This window comes from Penaeus monodon, chromosome 28 (genome assembly GCF_015228065.2).
Source record: "Penaeus monodon isolate SGIC_2016 chromosome 28, NSTDA_Pmon_1, whole genome shotgun sequence".
Taxonomy (NCBI): domain Eukaryota; kingdom Metazoa; phylum Arthropoda; class Malacostraca; order Decapoda; family Penaeidae; genus Penaeus; species Penaeus monodon.
The window spans coordinates 1,671,077-1,671,371 of NC_051413.1; positions in this window are offsets into that span (position 1 = coordinate 1,671,077).

The following is a 295-nucleotide window of genomic DNA, read 5'->3' on the forward strand; positions in this document are numbered from 1 at the left end:
CTTATATCTTATACCGCTGGAGATAATGTATAATCTGCATTGAGATGTTAAAAAAAGTTACCTCAATAATTGAGCATTTATTTTTATGTACAGATTTAAATTGCCTCAGCGTTATACTGCATTCTTCTTTTTACATCGAAATAAAATGGGTGCCTGATTCACTTTCATCCTTACCAATTACTAATTAGATGAAAAAATTGCATTTCAGTTCGAAAGTGGCAATGAGATGTCATTACTCGCTCTAAATAGTTTTAGATAATTTTTCAAGAAAACGTATAAAGTCCATAAGCGTTGC